The sequence below is a fragment of the Arachis hypogaea genome, chromosome 1 (genome assembly GCF_003086295.3).
Source record: "Arachis hypogaea cultivar Tifrunner chromosome 1, arahy.Tifrunner.gnm2.J5K5, whole genome shotgun sequence".
Taxonomy (NCBI): domain Eukaryota; kingdom Viridiplantae; phylum Streptophyta; class Magnoliopsida; order Fabales; family Fabaceae; genus Arachis; species Arachis hypogaea.
The window spans coordinates 64,103,185-64,125,819 of record NC_092036.1 but is presented as its reverse complement, the minus strand read 5'-3'; the positions used below and the strand labels follow the sequence as shown (position 1 = coordinate 64,125,819).

General features: G+C 37.2%; 1 long non-coding RNA gene and 1 other non-coding gene across 3 annotated transcripts; one reads left to right on the top strand and one right to left on the bottom strand.

Annotated features, from left to right (window-relative positions):
* Positions 1–364: 364 nt before the first annotated feature.
* On the bottom strand, positions 365–472 carry LOC112711672 (small nucleolar RNA R71). The gene has a single exon (XR_003157570.1). It is a non-coding gene; the product is annotated as a small nucleolar RNA R71 (small nucleolar RNA).
* Positions 473–11,586: 11,114 nt separating this feature from the next.
* On the top strand, positions 11,587–17,025 carry LOC112805478 (uncharacterized). Of its 2 annotated transcripts, none has more exons than XR_003203762.3 (4): positions 11,587–12,095; positions 12,184–12,286; positions 12,407–12,582; positions 16,377–17,025. It is a non-coding gene; the product is annotated as an uncharacterized lncRNA (long non-coding RNA). The 2 variants fall into 2 exon arrangements; XR_003203761.3 differs by lacking the exon at positions 16,377–17,025 and adding an exon at positions 15,487–15,702.
* The last annotated feature ends 5,610 nt before the right edge of the window (positions 17,026–22,635 follow it).

The following is a 22,635-nucleotide window of genomic DNA, read 5'->3' as shown; positions in this document are numbered from 1 at the left end:
GGTGCTGGGTGACTTTATTGCACCTACTCCCGACTTCTATGGGAGAAGCATCTCTATCCCTACCATTGGAGCAAACAACTTTGAGCTTAAGCCTCAATTAGTTTCTCTGATGCAACAGAATTGCAAGTTCCATGGACTTCCATTGGAAGATCCTAATTAGTTTTTAGCTGAGTTCTTGAAAATCTGTGACACTGTCAAGACTAATGGGGTTGACCCTAAGGTCTACAGACTTATGCTATTCCCTTTTGCTGTAAGAGACAGAGCTAGGATATGGTTAGACTCACAACCTAAAGAAAGCCTGAACTCTAGGGAAAAGCTAGTCAATGCATTCTTGGCAAAGTTCTTTCCACCTCAAAAATTGAGTAAGCTTAGAGTGGAAGTCCAAACCTTCAGACAGAAGGAAGGTGAATCCCTCTATGAAGCTTGGGAAAGATACAAACAATTGATCAGAAAGTGTCCTTCTGACATGCTTTCTGAATGGAGCATCATAGGTATCTTCTATAATGGTTTGTCTGAACTGTCCAAGATGTCATTAGACAGCTCTGCTAGAGGATCTCTTCATCTGAAGAAGACGCCTGCAGAAGCTCAAGAACTCATTGAAATGGTTGCAAATAACCAATTCATGTACACTTCTGAAAGGAATCCTATGAACAATGGGACAAATCAGAAGAAAGGAGTTCTTGAGATTGATATTCTGAATGCCATATTGGCTCAGAACAAAATATTGACTCAATAAGTCAATATGATTTCTCAAAGTCTGTCTGGAAAGCAAGTTGCACCAGGTAGTACTAAGGACGCTTCATCTGAAGAAGAAGCTTATGATCCTGAGAATCCTTCAATAGAAGAGGTGAATTACATGGGAGAATCCTATGAAAACACCTATAATCCTTCATGGAGGAATCATCCAAATCTCTCATGGAAGGATCAATAGAGACCTCAACAAGGTTTCAACAACAATAATGGTGGAAGAAACAGGTTTAGCAATGGCAAGCCTTTTCCATCATCTTCTCAGCAACAGACAGAGAATTCTAAGCAGAGCCACTCTGACTTAGCAACCATGGTCTCTGATCTAATCAAAACCACTCAAAGTTCCATGACTGAAACAAGGTCCTCCATTAGAAACTTGGAGGCACAAGTGGGACAGCTGAGCAAGAAAATTACTGAACTCCCTTCTAGTACTCTTCCAAGCAATACAGAAGAGAATCCAAAAGGAGAATGCAAGGCCATTAACATGACCCACATGGCCGAACTTGGAGAGGAGGAAGAGGCAGAGATCGCCACTGAGGAAGACCTCAATGGATGTCCACTGGCCTCCAATGAGTTCCCTAATGAGGAACAATGGAAATTTGAGGCTCACACAGAGACCATAGAGATTCCATTGGATTTACTTCTGCCATTCATGAGCTCTAATGAGTATTCTTCCTCTAAAGAGGATGAGTATGTTACTAAAGAGCAAGTTGCTAAATACCTTGGAGCAATCATGAAGCTAAATGACAAGTTATTTGGTAATGAGACTTGGGAGGATGAACCCCCTTTGCTCACCAAAGAACTAGATGACTTGACTTGGCAGAGATTACCTCAAAAGAGACAAGATCCTGGGAAGTTCTCAATACCTTGTGCCATAGGCACCATGACCTTCAAGAAGGCCTTGTGTGACCTAGGGTCAAGTGTAAACCTCATGCCTCTCTCTGTAATGGAGAAGCTAGGGATCTTTGAGGTACAAGCTGCAAGAATCTCACTAGAGATGGCAGACAATTCAAGAAAACAAGCTTATGGGCTTGTAGAGGATGTTCTGGTAAAGATTGAAGACCATTACATCCCTGCTGATTTCATAGTCCTAGAAACTGGGAAGTGCATGGATGAATCCATCATCCTTGGCAGACCCTTCCTAGCCACAGCAAAGGCTGTGATTGATGTGGACAGAGGAGAATTGATCATTCAAGTGAATGAAAAATCCTTTGTGTTTAAGGCTCAAGGATATCCCTCTGTCACAATGGAGAGGAAGCATGAAGAGCTTCTCTCAAAACAGAGTCAAACAGAGCCCCCACAGTCAAACTCTAAGTTTGGTGTTGGGAGGCCACAACCAAATTCTAAGTTTGGTGTTGGGAGGTTCCAACATTGCTCTGAGTATCTGTGAGGCTCCATGAGAGCCCTCTGTCAAGCTACTGACATTAAAGAAGCACTTGTTGGGAAGCAACCCAATGTTATTTTTATCTATTTTTCTTTGTTATTTTATGTTTTATGTAGGTTGATGATCATGGGAAGTCACAAAATTAATTGAAAAAGCAAAAACAGAATGAAAAACAGAAAGAAAAACAGCACACCCTGGAGGAAGACCTTGCTGGCGTTTAAACGCCAGTAAGGGCAGCAAATGGGCGTTTAACGCCCAGTCTGGCACCATTCTGGGTGTTTAACGCCAGAAAGGGGCACCAGACTGGCGTTAAACGCCAGGAAAGGGCAAGAAGCTGGTGTTAAATGCCAGAAATGGGCACCAGCCCGGCGTTTAACGCCAGAATTGGCATAGAGAGCATTTTTGCTCGCCACTTGGTGCAGGGATGACTTTTCCTTGACACCTCAGGATCTGTGGACCCCACAGGATCCCCACCTACCCCACCACTCTCTCTCTTCATCACCCATTCACCAATCACCTCAACACCTCTTCCCCAAAAACCCCTCACCTATCAAATCCCATCTTTCTCTTCACCACTCACATCCATCCTTCATAAAACCCCACCTACATCACCAATCAACTACAAACCACTTTCCCTCCCAAACCCACCCTCACATAGCCGAACCTTAACCCTCTCTCCACTCCTATATAAACCCATCTTTACCACTTCATTTTCACACAACCTAAACACTACTTCTCTCCCTTTGGCCAAACCACAAAGCCATCTCCATCTCCTCTATTTCTTCTTCTACTACTCTCTTTTTTCTTCTTTTGCTCGAGGGAAATGCTTAGATTTTAGTCCGAAAAATGTAAGGTTGGCATTTAACTTACCCATGATGCAAGGAGATGAACACCCTTACACTAGAAGGGTCAACTTTGATCAAAGGTTGGACCAAGTCCTCAAAGACATTTGTGAAGAGGGCGCTCAATGGAAGAGAGATTCAAGAGGGAAGCCGGTTCAACTAAGAAGGCATGACCTCAAGCCCGTGGCTAGGGGATGGTTGGAGTTTATCCAACGCTCAATCATTCCCACTAGCAACCGGTCCGAAGTTACTATAGACCGGGCCATCATGATTCATAGCATCATGATTGGAGAAGAAGTAGAAGTTCATGAGGTTATAGCCCAAGAACTTTATAAGGTGGCGGACAAGTCCTCTACCTTGGCAAGGTTAGCCTTTTCTCATCTCATTTGACACCTCTGTTATTCAGTTGGAGTTGACATAGAGGGAGACATCCTCATTGATGAGGACAAGCCCATCACTAAGAAAAGGATGGAGCAAACAAGAGATCCCACTCATCATGAAATCCCTGAGATACCTCAAGGGATGCACTTTCCTCCACAAAACTATTGGGAACAAATCAACACCTCCCTAGGAGAATTGAGTTCCAACATGGGACAACTAAGGGTGGAGCACCAAGAACATTCCATCCTCCTCCATGAAATTAGAGAAGATCAAAGAATCATGAGAGAGGAGCAACAAAGGCAAGGAAGAGACATTGAGGAGCTCAAGCACTCCATAAGATCTTCAAGAGGAAGAACAAGCCGCCATCACTAAGGTGGACCCGTTCTTTAATTTCCTTGTTCTTTATTTCCTATTTTTCGAATTTCCATGCTTATGTTATCTATGTCTGTGTCTTATGATCATTAGTGTCTTAGTGTCTATGCCTTAAAGTTATGAATGTCCTATGAATCCATCACCTTTCTTGAATGAAAAATGTTCTTAATTGAAAAAGAGAAAAATTGCATGAATTTTGAATTTTATAACAGATTAATTATATTGATGTGGTGGCAATACTTTTGTTTTCTGAATGTATGCTTGAACAGTGCATATGTCTTTTGAATTTGTTGTTCATGAATGTTGGCTCTTGAAAGAATGATAAAAAAGAAGACATGTTACTGAGGATCTGAAAAATCATAAAAATGATTCTTGGAGCAAGAAAAAGCAGTGAATACAAAAAGAAAGAGAAAAACGAAAAAAAAAAGAGAGAAAAAGAATAAAGTTGTGATCCAAGGCAAAAAGAGTGTGCTTAAGAACCCTGGACACCTCTAATTGGGGACTCTAGCAAAGCTGAGTCACAATCTGAAAAGGTTCACCCAGTTATGTGTATGTGGCATGTATGTATCCGGTGGTAATACTGGAAGACAGAGTGCTTTAGGCCACGGCCAAGACTCATAAAGTAGCTGTGTTCAAGAATCATCATACTTAACTAGGAGAATCAATAACACTATCTGGATTCTGAGTTCCTATAGAAGCCAATCATTCTGAATTTCAAAGGATAGAGTGAGATGCCAAAACTGTTCAGAGGCAAAAAGCTAAAAGCCCCGCTCATCTAATTAATACTGATCTTCATAGATGTTTTTGGAATTCATTGCATATTCTCTTCCTTTTTATCTTATTTGATTTTCAGTTTCTTGGGGACAACCAACAATTTAAGTTTGGTGTTGTGATGAGCGGATAATTTATACGCTTTTTGGCATTGTTTTTAGTATGTTTTTAGTATGTTTTAGTTAGTTTTTATTATATTTTCATTAGTTTTTAGTTAAAATTCACTTTTCTGGACTTTACTATGAGTTTGTGTGTTTTTCTGTGATTTCAGGTATTTTCTAGCTGAAATTGAGGGACCTGAGCAAAAATCTGATTCAGATGCTGAAAAGGATTGTAGATGCTGTTGGATTCTGACCTCCCTGCACTCGAAGTGGATTTTCTGGAGCTACAGAAGCCCAATTGGCGCGCTCTTAACGGCGTTAGAAAGTAGACATCCTGCGCTTTCCAGCAATGTATAATAGTCCATACTTTGCTTGAGATTTGATGGCCCAAACTGGCATTCCAAATCAGCTCAAAACTGCCCGGCGTTAAACGCCAGAACTGGCACAAGAATGGGAGTTAAACGCCCAAACTGGCACAAAAGCTGGCGTTTAACTCCAAGAAAAGTCTCTACAAATGAAAGCTTCAATGCTCAGCCCAAGCACACACTAAGTGGGCCCGGAAGTGGATTTTTATGTCTTTTACTCACTTCTGTAAACCCTAGGCTACTAGTTCTCTACAAATAGGACCTTTTACTATTGTATTTTCATCTTGGTTCTTCTGGTTCCCTCTCTGGGGCCGAAGTCAATGATCACCATTATCACTTATGTATTTTCAACGGTGGAGTTTCTACACACCATAGATTAAGGTGTGGAGCTCTGCTGTACCTCGAGTATTAATGCAATTACTATTGTTCTTCTATTCAATTCAGCTTATTCTTGTTCTAAGATATTCATTTGCACCCAAGAACATGATGAATGTGATGATTATGTGACACTCATCATCATTCTCACTTATGAACGAGTGCCTGACAACCACTTCTGTTCTACAAGCAAACAAGGCTTGAATGTTTATCTCTTGGATCCTTTGATCGGAATCTTCGTGGTATAAGCTAGAATTGATGGCAGCATTCAAGAGAATCCGGAAGGTCTAAACCTTGTCTGTGGTATTCTGAGTAGGATTCAATGATTGAATGACTATAACGAGCTTCAAACTCCTGAAGGCTGGGCGTTAGTGACAAACGCAAAAGAATCAATTGATTCTATTCCAACCTGATTGAGAACCGACAGATGATTAGCAGTGCCGTGACAGGGTGTGTTGAACATTTTCACTGAGAGGACGGGATTGTAGCCACTGAAAACGGTGATGCCCAACATACGGCTTGCCATGGAAAGGAGTAAGAAGGATTGGATGAAGACAGTAGGAAAGTAGAGAGACGGAAGGGACAAAGCATCTTCATTCGCTTATCTGAAGTTCTCACTAATGAATTACATAAGTATCTCTATCTTTACTTTATGCTTTATTCGTATATCATCCATAACCATTTGAATCTGCCTGACTAAGATTTACAAGGTGACCATAGCTTGCTTCATACCAACAATCTCCGTGGGATCGACCCTTACTCGCGTAAGGTTTATTACTTGGACGACCCAGTGCACTTGCTGGTTAGTTGTGCGAAGTTGTGATAAAGAGTTGAGATTGCAATTGAGCGTACCATGTTGATGGTGCCATTGATGATCACAATTTCGTGCACCAGATCCCATGGTTTACAGGATTTCTTTTAGAAGTGTACATGAACTGGTTGTTAGCAACCATTTTAATGAGTTCTCTTGCTTCTGCATGTTTTTTCTTCAAGTGGAGTGATCCACCTGCAGAGCTATCCAATGAAATCTTGGATATCTTATACAAGCCATCATAGAACATGCCTATGATGGACCACTCTGAGAGCATGTCAGGAGGACATCCCTTGATTAGTTGCTTGTATCTTTCCCAAGCTTCATAGAGAGATTATCCTTCTCTTTGTCTGAAGGTTTAAACTTTCACTTTAAATTTCCCATCCTTTGAGGGGGAAGAAACTTAGCTAGAAAAGTATTAACCAACTCTTCCCAAGAGTCAAGACTCTCTCTAGGTTGGGCATCCAACCATAGCTTAGCTCTGTCTCTTACTACAAAGGGAAATAGCATCAGCTTGTAGACTTTAGGATTAATTCCATTAGTCTTTATAGTATCACAGATCTGTAAGAACTCAGCTAAAAATTGATATGGATCTTCCATTAGAAGTCCATGAAATTTGTAGTTCTACTGCAGAAGAGAGATTAATTGAGGCTTAAGCTCAAAATTGTTAGCTCCAATGACAGGTACAGAGATGCTTCTGCCATAAAAGTCAGAGGTAGGCATGGTGAAGTCACCAAGGACCTTTCTTGGTTCTTCTTGAGGTTCGACCATGTCTTCTGTTTTTTATTCAAAACTTTCTGAAAGGTCTCTTCTGGTGTGTTGTGCTTTAGCTTGTTTTAAATGCCTCATTAGAGTCTTCTCAGGTTCAGGATCAAGAGTTAAGAGGGGTCATTTATCCCTATTCTTGGTCATAAACAAGAAGAAAAGAAAAAGAAAGAAAAGAAGAAGACTTTTTGTGCCAATAGACAAGAAGCTCCTCCTTAAAGTGAGATGTGAAGAAAGAAGAAGAAGAGAGAAGAGAAGTAAAAGAAGTAGAAGAAGAATACTTTGAAATTAGGGGATAAGAGTAAATAAAAGAAGATGGACGATGAGAGGGGGAGAGTAATTCGAATAAATAGAAGTGAGAAGAAGAGAAGTATAAATAGAAAAAGTAAATAAGAATTAAAATATTTTTATTTTTATTTTATTTATTAATTATTTTCTAAAATTAAGTTAATTAATTTAAAAAGAATTAAAATTGGTTAATGAATTTTCGAAAAAGAGAAGAGAGAAATAGGAGGGAATTTCAAAAATTAAGAAGAGATGAGAGCTAGTTAAGAAGTTTTGAAAAAAAGAAGAGAGAGAAGAAGGAGAGAGTTTTCGAAAATTAAGAAAGAAAAGAGTTAGTTAGGAGGTTTTGAAAAAAAAGAAAGAGAAGATAAGATATTAATTAAGAAAAGATTTGAATTTAAAATAAGATGTAAGATAAAAAAAGATTTGAATTTTAAAAATAAGATAAGAGATAAAAAATATTTAAAATTGAAAATTGAAATTAGAAAAAGATAAGATAATAAGAAACAAAAAGATTTGAAAATTTTGAAAAAGATAAGATTTTGAAATTTGATTTTTGAAAAAGATTAAATTTTGAAAATTGAAATTTGAAAAAGATAAGATTTTTAATTTTGAAATTTGAAAATTGAATTCTTAAATTTTGAAAACTGAAAAAGATAAGATAAGATTTTTAAATTTTGAAAAAGATATGATAAGATTTTGAAAAAGATAAGATTTTTAATTTTGAAAAGATTTGATTTTTAAAAACTTGAAGACTAAGATATGATAAGCTAAAAATTTGAAATTGAAATCTAAATTTTTGATTTGAAAATTCTGGTTAGAATTAAGTTAGAAAAGATTTATTTTTTGATTTTTAAATTTTAATGATGAAAGAGAAAAATGAGTAAAAGACACAAGACTTAAAATTTTTAGATCTAGCACTCTTAATTTTTGAAAATTTGGGAGGGAAACACAAAGGGACACCAAACTTAAAAGTTTTAAGATCAAAACACAAAAAAGACTCAAGAACACTTTGAAGACTAACAAAAACACAAAGAACAAAATTCAAAGACTCAAATAACATAAAAACAAACAAAGAATACCGAACTTCAAATTTTTAGAAAACCAAAATACGATTTTTGAAAATTAAAAGAAAAATAACAAGAAAACACCAAACTTAAAGACTTGACACAAGATTTAACCAAGGAAAAATTATTTTTGAAAAAGTTTTAGAAAAAAAAAGACTCAAAGGAACAATAATTACCAAGAACATAAACTAAAAGACTCAAACTAAGAGCACAGAGTAAACAAAGAAAGGACAAATATTTCTTGTAAAAGGTTTAAGAAGTTTTGGAATTGAAAAATAGGAACATGTAAAACTCTAACCAAGAACAAGAATTAAATAAAAGAAAAAGATATTTTTGAAAAGTTTTTTTTTTAATTTTTGAAAAAATTAGAGAAGCAGAAAATAAAAGACTCAACAAGAACACAAATTGAACAAAGATAACAAAAATTATTTTTGAAAACGTTTTCTTTTTTATTTTTTTGAACAAATAGAGAAGAAGAAAATAAAAATAAAAGATTAAACAAGAACACAAACAAAGACTCGCAAACAGAAAGCTAAGGATGCTTGAAAATAAACTTTTGAAAAAGTTTTTTGGAAAAAAGTTATAAAATTTTTTGACAAAAATAAGGAAGAAGGAAACAAAAATTAAAAGACTTAAATAAAATAAAAATTACCTGATCTAGGGAGCAAGACAATCCATTAGTTTGTTCAAACTCAACAATCCTCGGCAACGACGTCAAAAACATGGTAGCACGAATCCCCACACTTTCGTACTGTTGTACCAGCAAGTGCACTGGGTCGTCCAAGTAATACCTGAGTGAGTCAGGGTCAATCCCACGAGGATTGTGGTTTGAAGCAAGCTTTGGTTATCTTGCAGGTCTTAGTCAGGCAGATTAGAAGGTTGTTGGATATGGAATTGTATTAGGACTTTTGGAATCAGCAATAGAGATATGTTGAAGGATTGGAGTTGCTTTGTCTTTCTGAATTACTTCTGGTATTACCGTCTTCTCTGCTTGTGAGTGATCTTCTTCTGTGGCAGGCTGTATGTGATCAACGCCATGGGCTGTGGTCATTGTTCTCCTCTATTACAGATTGAACGCCATTGACTGTGGTCATCCAATCTGATGAAGGGTGAAGCACTAGCAAGTAATTCTCCTAGCGATCCTACTCAAAATGCCATAAACAAGGTCGAATCTTCCAGATCAGAGAATGCTGCTTCTTTGGATTCTAGCCTATACCACGGAGACTCTAATCTCCCCGAAAATTGGCTGAACTGGTGTCTCAAGAGGTCCCCAACGAAGTCGTGGATTAACCGTCTGAGAGATGTATAAATATAGCTGTTGGCTCGTGCTTTCCAGTCACATAATCACACGAGCCCAAGTAGATGCGGGTATTTGTCAGGCACGTTTGTCTTAGTGTGATGAACAGAGCTGATTGTTCGATCATCCTATTCACCACGTTGAAGAGCGGATATACATCTTAGAAATTGATCAAACACGGATCGGAGAAGAAATAGTAATACTTTTATTAATTCATAGGACTCGCTCCTCCCCTCAACCTAGGAGGTTTGGAAACTCATACTGAAGTAAAAATACAATGGTGAATTTGAAAATAGCATAAAATTCTGATGTTCTTCTAATGATTATGTAAAATACACTTTAAATACTAAACAGATGACTAATAAGGGTAAAACAGTCTATTTAGTGCTAAAATCCACTTTTGGGGCCCATTTGGTGAGCGTTTGGGCTGAGCTTTGATGAGATCCATGTGCTATGAGGTCTCTTGGGCGTGGAATGCCAGCTAGGGAGTCCTCATTGGGCGTTTGGACGCTGGTCTCTGCTTTTAGGTGCTGGACGCTAGGAAGGGGGCAGGAAGCTGGCATTGGACACTAGTTTTGGGCCTTCTAATCCAAAGAAAAGTATGGACTATTATATATTTCTGGAAAGCTCTGGAAGTAAGCTTTCCATAGCCGTTGAGAGCGCTCCATTTTAATTTTTTTAGCTTCAGTAAAGCTCTTCCGAGTGCAAGGAGGTCAGATTCGGACAACATCTGCAGTGCTCTGTCGCTGAATCGGACTTCTGCTCCAGTTCCTCAATTTCATCTAGAAAATACCTGAAATTGCACAAAAACATAAAAAATTCATAGTAGAATCTAGAAGTGTAAACTTAACCTAAAACCTATAAAAACTCAATAAAAACTAAATAAAATATACTAAAGACTAATGAATATGATCCCAAAAAAGCGTATAAAATATCCGCTCATCACATACGGGGGACGTCTAGGTAGAGCCTAGGGTTTGGGTACGCATGCCCATCAAAAGTGGTAAAAATCTATTAAGTTTTACAGAAATCACTTCTGCACACCAAACTTCTGACGTGCATAACTTTTTCGTTAAAAATCATTTTTACTCCGTTCTTTGAACGACATAAACTTCACAGAAATAAGTTTCATTTGGAATATGTAACATCCCGCATTTTTGAAAATCTAATTATGAATAAATTGTGATTTTATTTTATTAAGTTTAAATTTTATAATTTTAAAAATTATTTTATTAGAAATAATTAAATAGATTCGGAGATAATTTCATTTTAAATCAATTAAGATTCTTAAGTAATTTTATATAATGGAATATTTTGTATAATTTTAATAATTGAAAAATAAGAAAGAATTGTATAACTTAATTCAAGTAACTTTTATTCTAAAAAGGTTACGATTTATTTTATTAATTTGATATCTTATTTTATAAATTAATCAATTAAGAATAATTAAATCAGTTTTATTAATATTTGGAGTTAAGTTAATTAATATTTTTGTGTAAATTTTTATAATTGGTTATTTTATATAATTTCAAGTTAGAATTCAGTAATGGAAGTGTTATATAATTTAATTTAAGAAAATTGTATTATTATTAAATTACAGTTTATTTTATTAATTTGAGCTCTTAGAGATTAATTTATTATGAATGATTAAATTGATTTTTATAAATATTTTAAGTTTAAGTTAATTAATATTTATGCACAACTTTTATTTTAATTAGTCATTTTATATAAATTGAAATTAAAGTTATGATAGAAAAATAATGAAAGGTCATATAATTTAATATAGGTAATTGATATTTCGAGTTTAATTGTATTTTATAAGATGTGATTAGTATGCTTATTTTATAATTTAAATTAAAAATAATTGTTTGAGCTCATTGATATGTTGATAAATAAAATCTTATGCGTTTTAAAAGTAATTTTTATGGTATTATATTTGAATCTTAAATTGTTATTCTATCTCAAATATTTTGTAAAGATTGTTATATTACTCGTATACATTATACCTTAACCCTAAATTCCTAATTAAAAACCTAATTTTACCCTAAATTCACAAAACACGCGCACAAACAGAATGGGAAAGAAAGGAAACAGGGGAGACGAGAGACTGAGAAACAGGGAAAGGGGGAGTAAGAGAGCACGAGATGCAGAGGGAAGAGGGGAAGGGGGGAGTAGCGCCGGTGGGTGTCTCTGCCACCGTGGCTGCTGTTGCTGTCGAATAGAAGAGGGAGGGAGGCTGTCGCACTTCTAGCTGCCGCTGAAGCTCCCCTCACCACTGTCAACGTTGGTTAGGGCAGAGGAGAAGAGGAAGAATAACGGAGAAGAGAGACTGACAGGGAGGGTAATACGGTTGTTGTTGATTTGGAGCTGCTACAAGAACGGCGCTTCCTGCTTCTAATCTCTGTCCTTTTGATTTTTGGAGCTGCCGTGGATGGAGCTTGTAATCAGAGAAAGCAAGCTGCCGCCACCAACTCTTAATTCAGCCAGTGTCTTCCTCCTTGTTCTGATTTCAATTTTCCTATTTTTGAAACCGTAACACTCTCACTCTTACTCTGATTATACTTTGTTTCTCTTCCATGTGCTTGTTTTAATCATGGTTGCCTATATCTTTGTTGCTCAGCCCCTTTCTGGCACCTATTTCCTGTTACAATTAGGTCGAGTATTGAAGCTGGTGCTGCCATGGGACGGTTGAAGCTGTTACTGATTCTGATTTTGCTATCTGGGTACTGGTCTTATCTTCTCCTTAGAGTTGATCCATTTACACGTTTTGTTTTGTCACTGCTGTGGTTGCCATGTTCTGGTTTTAATTCTATTTTAGTTCTTGCTTTGTCTTGAATCCTTAGAGCTGAAATTGCTTTGGATTCCTATCCAATTTGAATCCTCTATCTTACTGCAACCATGGTCAGTGCTGCGAAGGCTAATATTGTTGCTGTTCCGGTTGCGTGAGAGTTACCGCTGCTGCCCTGAAACTAAAAGAGAAGAGAGTTGTTACGTTAAAGTATGCGATTGCGACATCGAGGTAGGGGGTTTAAAACGATTTCAATTTAAGAATGCCTACAAGGTTTATTGAATAACTGCAAATAGATTTAATACCTGTGAGTAGTTGATTGACTATGTGAATATTGAATTGTGGCTGAAATTGTAATTGGAATGGTTGGGATTGTGATTTGGAACTGTTGATTAGTGATATTGATTGATTGTGTGGACTGGGAATTGTTTGATGACTAATTGTTGAGGATTCCTGAATTTTAATGGGTTATGTTGGATTTATTGCCATTGAGTTGTTATTTGGTATATTGTAATGTTAATGAACTTGGTTGGTGGTTGGTTTGGAATTGGTTTTGAGGGGTTTTGAAGGGTTGGATTTTGAATACTAACTAGATTGCTGAAAATCTGATTTTTGAAATTAAAAAGTGACTTTGGAAGTGAATCAGTTATTCAACGATAATCGAAATGGTATAAGAGTAAAGGCTGAGTAAAGTATAATAAAAGTTGTTGTTGAGACTCGATTTTGAGAAGTTTGAATTAATTATAGAACTAGTTATGATTTTTCAAAGTTAAAATGTAAAACTTGATTTTCTGCATTATTTTTAAAGGAAGCCGGAAACTTTGAAAAACTATAACTATTTCTGTGATTATCGGAATTGCGTGGGACCAAGTCCGGATTGAGCTTGGGAATATAGGGAACTGGACTGCTGAATTTGAGACTTTTTCACTAAGTTTATGATTTATGGTGAATTTTTGAATTGGGGACGTCAAATCTGGTCTTTCTGCAGAACGTTTAACACGGCAGCAACTTGTTTCCTCTATTAGAAATTCTCCAGTTTGCATTTTGAAATGGAACCAATTTTAAATGAAACTTTGGTCCTAATACTTCCATTTCATAAAAATTTAGAATTGTTAGAATTGTGGTTTTAAAGATTTGGATTTTCAAAGAAAGATGTATTACGCAGTAAAAGTCAGGCTTTGTTTTCTAAGTCAGTAACTTTGAGGCTTTATAATTTTTAATTCTGGAATGATATTGAGATGCAACCAATTGGAAGTAAAAATTAAGTATGTTTAGCATATGTGACTTAAATTTCAGGGCTATCCATGTTTTAATGAGTAAGTTATGGGACTTGGAAGAAGATAAGTTCATTAACTTTTAAAGCAGAATTCTGCAGAAAATTAGTCAACTTCTAGGTTATATAATTTCTTTATTAAAAATGACATTGACCTGGGACCAATTGGAAAAGAAACCTGGATGAGTGAAGTTGAACTGTATTAATTTTTAAAGTCATTGGATTTAACTTGGATTTTATATTGAATTTTGAATGTCACATGCTGCTGCTGTTTTTCTGGTTTTACGCACTGCAGAGCAGTCTCGGTTTTTCCTTTATTCCCAAGGCTAGAGAAACCAGAAAATTATGATCTTTGGTTGGTTAGAAAGCTTATCTCAAGACGAACGCCTGGACATAAAGTTTGCACAATTCCGAATTTATTTGCTATATTAAAAACAGAAAAGAAGATAGAGTGTTGAGGATGTCCTAGTGACAGTTATGAGTTTATAAAACTAAAGATGAACCTTAGTGCTATATGGCTGATTCAATGTGGAATTTTGCCTGATTCTGAGTTGATGTGATGCTGGAAAGGTTGAAAAGAGTAAAGTGAATTGTTTGGTTTGAACTCGTAAGGGTGGTTAAGTCCTATTTTCAGAAGAGATTATGTCCGAATCTTTGTAAAAGTATAAGGACTTAATCAAAATAAATATTTAAGGCTTATTTAATGATAATAACTTCAATGATTCTTTTAAGAAAAGATTATTTGGTTTAAGAGATTGTTGGCAAGGGCGGGGGTCTAGTCCCGCTTGCGTATTTGCAGTTATGAAAGAAAAAGGAAAGAGTAAAGTACTTATTGTATGGTTATCTGTTGCTTGAAGCAACCCAAGAGATATTTCTATATATATTAGTTGCTTGATGCAACCCAGAGCTATATTTAATATATATTAGTTGCTTAATGCAACCCAGAGCTTCTGTAGGGAAACTAAGTTACCTACAGTCATTTTCCGCTTCCCCAGAGCAGAGCAGAGTATATATATTTTCCTGCAGTAAACAGAGGCTGTCTCAAATGAGCGGCTATTATTATATGCGCATTTATTTAGGAAGGGAAAATCGTATCCGGGAAAATCGGGACTACTCGTGACCGGATAAATGTCGGGATTGCGGGCAGCCAACTGACACATGAGCTCATGGCCTGTACTAGGACTAGACATTCATCATATGCATCTATGTGACATTGTTTGGGTGTGTATATTGTAATTGGTTTGTCTAAGTGAATAATTATGTTTAATTGCTAATTGCTATACTTGATGTAATTGCTCTTGATTGTGTTTGAACCTCATTACCTGTGTTTGTAACTGATTGTTTGGATTGTGGTGATTGGATGTTGATTGAGTTGTTTGGGCCTAAGGCTGTGACTGGTACGTTTGAGGTCTAGTTTTGTATAAAGTATCTGACTGGTTTAACATAAACTTAATGAACCTATGTTTGGAGCAGGATGATCATTTATACCGCGTAGGTAACTTCTTTATGTTATGGTCTAGTAAAGTATGAAAAATCAAACTGGTTCAGCATAGATTTAGTGAACCTATGCTTGGAACAGGTTGGTCATTCATACAGTCTAGGAAACTTTAAGAGTTTTATAAAGAAAAATACGGGTTTAAGATTTTAGATAATTAACTGATGCTTTTAAAGAAAGTTTTGGACTTTAAATGTTAAACTGGTGGTTTTCAAGAGGATTCGTAAGGCTAATGAAAACAGTGTTATTTTAAATATCTCGGAATGAAGCTAACTATTTGCGCTTTATTCTTTACTTTAACGGCATTCTCGACCCCTACTGAGAACATGTGGTTTGGTTCTCACTCCCAAATTGTTCACCCTTTCAGTGACACAGGTTTGAAGACGCAATTTGAAGCTGCGAGCGATTAGTAGATTTTCTTTATGGTTTTAATTGCTTCTATAGAGTCCCCTCGCTGATTGTCCCTTGAGATTTTATTTCATATAGAGGGGTAGGTTTGGTATATTGTATTTGAGTTTTGTTTGGTTTCTTTTGTATAAGAATTATTATCAATAATATCTATGTGATTATTATTATATGTAAATGTTTGAATTATGACTTTAATGAATAAAAAAAAAAAGAATTTCCTGGCATTTTCTTAAAACTAAACGCGAACTCGGTACAAAGGCTCGATAATTAAGTAGTTAATACTAGAGAAGGTTACGTAATATTCTTTCTAGTAGAAATACCCTGACTTAAGCAAGGTATTTTGCTGGAAGGGATGTTACAGAATAAGTTCGACAAGATTTGAGGGTCCGGAAGATGAGTTATGGCCTGCCAAAGTTGGTCAAAAATCAAGTTTCACAAAAAAATGCCAAACCTCTATTTTTACGAATCTTCCGATTCAAAACCAATGTGTTACATCTCAAAACAACACTAAATATGTTCAAGACCATTCTATATCCATTCCATATCTTCCACATATACTAATTACTCAATTATATTCACTTCGATTGCACATAATCCAAGAATCAAGACAACATAACTCATGTTTATCAAGCAATCATCATCATCATAATCCATTATTATCATCAAACATCATAATCATCATTCTTCAGCACATGCTTGATGAGTGAATATTTTATACGCTTTTTGTCATTGTTTTCATATAGTTTTTAGTATGTTTTATTTAATTTTTACTAAGTTTTCATAGGTTTTAGTGTTAAATTTACATTTTTGGATTCTACTATGAGTTTGTGTGTTTTTATGCAATTTCAGGTATTTTCTTGTTGAAATTGAGGAGCTGGAACAAAAGTCTGATTCAGAGACAGAGAAAGAACTGCAGATGCTGTCCGGATCTGACCTCCTTGCACTCGAAAGAGCTTTTCTAGAGCTATAGAAATCCAAATGGAGCGTTCCCAATAGCTATGGAAATTTGACTTTCAAAGCTTTCCAGCAATGTATAATAGTCCATACTTTGCTTCTGAATAGAAGGCCCAAAACTGGCATCCAATGCCAGTCTCCTGCCCCATTCCAGGCATTCGGCGCCCAAAGGAGAGGACCAGCGTCCAAACGCCCAAAGAGGTCCCCCTAGTCAGCGTTCAACGCCCTAGAGGCCTCTTAGCACGTGGATCTCATCAAAGCTCAGCCCAAACACTCACCGAGTGAGCTCCAGAAGTGGATTTTTGCACTAAAAGACTGTTTTACCCTTCTTATGTAATTCTTTGTCATTAGTTTAGTATTTAAGGAATATTTTACATAATCTTTAGAGAACTTTACACCATATTTTTTTAGCATTGTATTTTCTATTAGTATGAGTATCTAAACGTCCTAGGTGGAGGGGAGGAGGCTTGCTGAGTTTTATATATTAATAAAAGTATTGAATGTGTTGAACTGGTATAAGGTTATCACATTCTACATGTGTTCAGAGTGTGTCTTTCAATGGTTAATAATGAACCGCCAGCTTGATTATACATCTGTCAGACGGATAATCCACGACTTCGTTGGGGACTTCTCGAGACACCAATTCAGCCGAGGTATGGGGAGATTAAGGTCTCTGTATTAGAGGCTAGAACCCAAAGGCACAACATTCTTTGATCTGGAAGATCCGACCTTATCTGTGGCATTTTAAGTATGATCACAAAGGAGAATGGACTGTAGAAGCTTCACCCTCAATCAGAATGGATCCGCACTAACCCTGGGGTTCAGATCTGGAAGAGTATTGGCGGCTGCTCAAACCAGCATCAATCATATACAGCATGCCATAGAAGAAATCATTCACAATTGAAGAAGACAGTAATACCAGAGTTAATCCAGAAGGACAAAGTATCTCCAAGCCTTAACCACTCTCTTATCATAGTTTACACGACTTCTGAGTTCTGATTATCCTTTTTCTTTATTTACTTTTAAACAATCAAACTGCATTTAAATAAAATCCAACAACTCCTCTATCCGCCTGACTAAGACCTGCAAGATAACCATAGCTTGCTTCAAACCACAATCCTCGTGGGATCGACCCTGACTCACTCAGGTATTACTTGGACGACCCAGTGTACTTACTGGTTCAGTTGTACGAAGCGTGGGGATTCGTGTACCAATGCTCATAATCAATTTTCAAGATTTTCACCAAAGTGTCTAAACTTTAATAAGTCATCATAGTTCAACCTAACCTACGGCCAACTAGCCCACGTTCTCATGTTAGATTACACATTATCTATGAGAAACCAAAACCATATCTTTGCCGATTCCTCCTTAAGCTTGGAACGCCACAAATATCATTGTTCCAAAAACGTTCTATGCTCCTAACACACACTAAACAGAAACCCCACCTCCAAGGATCCAAAATCAAGCTCCCAACATCACTAATTTGCCTCCAAAACTCAAAATTCAATTTAATACCATATAAATATCATTAAATCAACTTAGAGTTTGCTATACCAATAATTTCACAAGAGTTAGAGGATTCTCACCTTTACAATAAATGTTTGGGACAAGACTCAGTAAATATACAAAGCTAATTTGATCCTTGGTGGACGAAATTGTGATCCTTAAAGTTGGTCTCTTTGTATTTGTATGAAATCAAAAATACCCCAAAGAGATCATGGTGTGATGAATTGGGATCTTAATAATCCCTGGTGTGATCATAACTCCGTTCAACTTAACCAGCAAGTGTATTGGGTCATCCAAGTAATACCTTACGTGAGTAAGGGTCGATCCCACAGAGATTGTTGGTATGAAGCAAGCTATGGTCACCTTGTAAATCTCAGTTAGGCAGATTAAATGGTTATATGTTTCGAAAATTAATAATAAATGGAAAATAAAAAGGGATAGAAATACTTTTGTAAATCAATAGTAGGAATTTCAGATAGGCGTATGGAGATGCTATGCTCCTCTCGTATCTCTACTTTTTTATTACATTCATCCAATTCTTCTTACTCCTTTCCATGGCAAGCTGTATGTAGGGCATCACCATCATCAATGACTACTTTTAATCCTCTCGGGAAAATGGTCCTATGCGCTGTCACTGCACGGCTAATCGTCTGGAGGCATTACCCTTGTTCATAGCTACATCCCATCCTCTCAGTGAAAATGTTCCAAATGCTCTGTCACAGCACGGCTAATCATCTGTCGGTTCTCAATCAGGTTGGAGTAGAATCCATTGATTCTTTTGCGTTTGTCATCACGCCTAGCCTTTAGGAGTTTGAAGCTCGTCACAGTCATTCAATACCGGAATCCTACTCGGAATACCACAGACAAGGTTAGACTTTCCGGATTCCCAAGATCCTACTCGGAATACCACAGACAAGGTTAGACTTTCCGGATCCCCATGAATGCCGTCATTTATCTAGCTTATACCACGAAGATTCTGTTGGGGAATCTAAGAGATATGCGCCCGGCCTAAAGTAGAACGGAAGTAGTTGTTAGTCACGCGCGTTCATAAGTGAGAATGATGATGAGTGTCACGGATCATCACATTCATCAAAGTGTTGTGCAACGTATATCTTGGAATAAGAATAAAAGAGAATTGAATAAAAAGTAATAGTAATTGTATTGAAACTTGAGGTACAGCAGAGCTCCACACCCTTAATCTATGGTGTGCAGAAACTCCACTGTTAAAAATACATAAGTGAAAGGTTCAGGCATGGCCGAATGGCCAGCCCCCCTGAAGGTGATCAAAAGACCGAATGGTCAAAAGATGTCTAATACACTAGTAAAAAGTCCTATTTATAATAAACTAGCTACTAGGGTTTACATGAGTAAGTAATTGATGCATAAATCTACTTCCGGGGCCCACTTGGTGTATGTTTGGGCTGAGCTTGATCTATCCACGAGCTGAGGCTTTCCTTGGAGTTGAACTCCAAGTTATAACGTGTTTTGGGCGTTCAACTCCGGATCATGACGTGTTTCTGGCGTTTAACTCCAGACAGCAGCATGTACTTGGCGTTCAATGCCAAGTTACGTCGTCAATTTCCGAATAAAGTATGGACTATTATATATTGTTGGAAAGATCTGGATGTCTACTTTCCAACGCCGTTAAGAGCGCGTCATTTGGAGTTCTGTAGCTCCAGAAAATCCATTTCGAGTGCAGGGAGGTCAGATTCCAACAGCATCACTAGTCCTTTTGTCAGCCTTTTTCAGAGTTTTGCTCAAGTCCGTCAATTTCAGCCAGAAATTACCTGAAATCACAGAAAAACACACAAACTCATAGTAAAGTCCAGAAATGTGAATTTAACATAAAAACTAATGAAAACATCCCTAAAAGTAGCTTGAACTTACTAAAAACTACCTAAAAACAATGCCAAAAAGCGTATAAATTATCCACTCATCATAACACCAAACTTAAATTGTTGCTTGTCCCCAAGCAACTGAAAATCAATTAGGATAAAAAGAAGAGAATATACTATAAATTTCAAAATATCAATGAATATTAATTCTAATTAGATGAGCGGGACTTGTAGCTTTTTGCTTCTGAACAGTTTTGGCATCTCACTTTTTCCTTTGAAGTTTAGAATGATTGGCTTCTCTAGGAACTTAGAATTTCGGATAGTGTTATTGACTTTCCTAGTTAAGCATGTTGATTCTTGAACACAGCTACTTATGAGTCTTGGCCGTGGCCCTAAGCATTTTGTTTTCTAGTATTACCACCGGATACACAAATGCCACAGACACATGACTGGGTGAACCTTTTCAGATTGTGACTCAGCTTTGCTAGAGTCCCCAGTTAGTGGTGTCCAGAGCTCTTAAGCACACTCTTTTTGCTTTGGATCACGACTTTAACCACTTAGTCTCAAGCTTTTCACTTGGACCTTCATGACACAAGCACATGGTTAGGGACAGCTTGATTTAGCCGCTTAGGCCTGGATTTTATTTCCTTGGGCCCTCCTATCCATTGATGCTCAAAGCCTTGGATCCTTTTTACCCTTGCCTTTTGGTTTTAAGGGCTATTGGCTTTTTCTGCTTGCTTTTTCTTTTTCTTTCTAATTTTTTTGCTATTTTTTTCCGCAAGCTTTTTTTTTCTTTTTCACTGCTTTTTCTTGCTTCAAGAATCGATTTTATGATTTTTCAGATCATCAATAACATTTTTCTTTGTTCATCATTCTTTCAAGAGCCAACAATTTTAACATTCATAAACAACAAGATAAAAAATATGCACTGTTTAAGCATTCATTCAGAAAACAAAAAGTATTGTCACCACATCAATAAAATTAAATTAAAAATTCAAGGATAATTTCGAAATTCATGTATTTCTTGTTCTTTTGAATTAAAACATATTTCATTTAAGAGAGGTGAAGGATTAATGGATTTTATTCATAGCTTTAAGACATGGTTACTACATACTAATGATCATGAAATAAAGACACAAAACATAGATAAACACAACATAAAAACCAAAAAGCAGAAAGAAATAAGAACAAGGAATGAATCCACCTTAGTGGCGTCTTCTTCTTGAAGGACCAACAATGTCCTTAAGCTCTTCTATGTCCCTTCCTTGCCTTTGTTGCTCCTCCCTCATTGCTCTTTGATCTTCTCTTATTTCATGGAGAATGACGGAGTGCTCATGATGTTCTACCCTTAGTTGTTCCACATTGTAGCTCAAATCTTCTAAGGAAGTGTTGAGTTATTCCCAATAGTTGTTGGGAGGAAAGTGCATCCCTTGAGGCATCTCAGGGATTTCTTGATGATGAGCTTCCTCATGCATCTCTTGAGAACCGTGAAGGGTCTCTCTTGCTTGCTCCATCCTCTTCTTGGTGATGGGCTTATCCTCTTCAATGGAGATGTCTCCTTCTAAGATAACTCCAGCTGATTAACATAGATGGCAAATAATGTGAGGAAAAGCTAGCCTTGCCATGGTGGAGGGCTTGTCGGCTATTTTGTAGATTTCATTGGAGATGACCTCATGAACTTCTACTTCCTCTCCAATCATGATGCTATGAATCATGATGGCCCGATCCACAGTAACTTCAGATCGGTTGCTAGTGGGAATGATGGAGCGTTGAATGAACTCCAACCATCCTCTAGCCACAGGCTTGAGATCCAGTCTTCTTAGTTGGACTGGCTTGCCTTTGGAGTCTCTCTTCCATTGAGCTCCTTCCACACATATGTCCGTAAGGACTTGGTCCAACCTTTGATTAAAGTTGACCCTTCTAGTGTAGGGACGTTCATCTCCTTGCATCATGGGCAAGTGGAATGCCAACCTCACATTTTCCGGGCTAAAATCTAAGTATTTCCCCCGAACCATTGTGAGATAATTCTTTGGGCTCGAGTTCATACTTTGATCATGGTTCCTAGTGATCCATGCATTGGCATAGAACTCTTGAACCATTAAGATTCCAACTTGTTGCATGGGATTGGTTAGGACTTCCCAACCTCTTCTTCGGATTTCATGTCGGATCTCTGGATACTCATTTTTCTTGAGCTTGAAAGGGACCTCAGGGATCACCTTCTTCTTTGCCACAACATCATAGAAGTGGTCTTGATGGCTCTTGGAGATGAATCTTTCCATCTCCCATGACTTGGAGGTGGAAGCTTTTGTCTTCCCTTTTCCTTTTCTAGAGGATTCTCTGGCCTTAGGTGCCATTGATGGTAATGGAAAAACAAAAAGCTTATGCTTTTACCACACCAAACTTAAAATATTGCTCGTCCTCGAGCAAGAGAAGAAAGAAGAGAAGAAGAAGAAGAAGAGAATATGGAGGAGAAGGGCAAGTGTAGTTTCGGCCAAGGTATGGAAGAGGGGGTTGTGTTGTGTGAAAATGAAGTAGAAAGGAAGGGTATATATAGGGAAAGGGGAGAGGGTAGGTTCGGCCATTTAGGGTGGGATTGGGTGGGAAAGAAAAATTGAATTTGGAAGGTAGGTGGGGTTTATGGGGAAGAGTGGATGGATGTGAGTGGTGAAGGGGGTGATTGGGAAGAGGGATTGAGGTGATTGGTGAAGGGTTTTTGGGAAGTGTGACATGGGGGGAATACTCATCACAAAATAGGATTAGGAGGTAAGGTGGGAATATAGTAGATGGGGATCCTGTGGGGTCCACAAATCCTG